Genomic DNA, 1,434 nt, shown 5'->3' on the forward strand with positions numbered 1-1,434 from the left:
ACACAACAGGTGCTCAATAATGAAAGCTTCACCAGGCTCGTGGGCTTCACAATTTGTTCCAGATCACACTGTGTTTGGGAAAGCCTCTGAAAACAACAGCTGCTATGATAGATTCATTTTGTGAGGAGATGTGCCACATGTCGCTTGGAGCACCTTCTTCTGTGTGTTAACTGAGTAGTCATATTCTTTGAGCATGAGCTGTATACCAGCAGGTGCTAGGCACTGTGAGGGGCCACACCTCTGCCCTCAGGGAGAAGATGCTGGCCACTGGGGGAGGATGTGAGGGAACCAGTTGGAGAGAGGGAAAAGGCACACAACAGATGCTCAGCAGTGGCTTAGGAATGAGTGGATGGATGGATGAATGGATGAGCAGATGTATAGACACATGGATGGATGGGTGTGTGGATAGATGAGTGCTTGGATGGATGGATGGACGGGTGGGTGGATGGAAGGTTGGAATAATGTGTGTAAGTCTGTATGTATGTATGGGTGGGTAGATAATGTGTGGATGGGTGGAGGGTAGATGATGTATGTACATGTGAATGGATAGATGGTGGATAGACTAATGTATGGATAAACAAATGGACAGATGAGGGATGGATTAAGCGGTAGATTGGTGGGTGGATGGATGGATGAATGGATGGATGGAAGGATGAACAGGAGGTGAGTGGATGGATAATGGAAAGATGGATGGATATATGGATGGATGGATGAATGATGGATGGAAGGATGAATAGGTGAATGGATGGGTGATGGATGGGTGAATGGATGGGTGGATGGACAGGTGAATGGATGGATTATGGATGGATGGAAGATGATTGAATAGAAGGATGAACAGCTGAATGGCTGGATAATGGAAAGATGGACAGAAGGATGTATGGACAAACAGGTGAATGAATGAGTGAAGAGGTGACCAGATGAATGGTGGATGGAAGGATGATGGATGGATAGAAGGATGAAGAGTTGGATGGATGATGGAAAGATAGATGGAAGGATGGATGGACGAAAAGGTGAATGGATGGACAGGTGAATGGATGATGGATGGATGGGTGGAAAGGCGAACAGGTAAATGGATAGATGATGGATGGATGGAAGGACCCACTGGTGTATGGGAAGATGATGGAAGAAAGGATGGATGGATGAATGGATAATGGATGGATGGATGGAAGGATGTACAGGTAAACAGATGATGATGGAAGGATGAATGGATGGGTGGATGGACAGGTGAATGGATGGATAGACGGGTGAATAGATGGATGATAAAAGGATGGATGAATGATGGATGGAAGAAAGGACAGATGGATGATGGATAGATGGAAGGATGAACGGATGGATGGATGGACAGAGAGTGAACAGCACAGGGGCCCTCCTGCATCCCTTGCCACTCACCTGGATGTACAGGTCCACCATCTCGCTCTGCCGCAGGATGTAGTA

Source organism: Colobus angolensis, unplaced genomic scaffold (assembly GCF_000951035.1).
Source record: "Colobus angolensis palliatus isolate OR3802 unplaced genomic scaffold, Cang.pa_1.0 Scaffold105, whole genome shotgun sequence".
NCBI lineage: Eukaryota > Metazoa > Chordata > Mammalia > Primates > Cercopithecidae > Colobus > Colobus angolensis.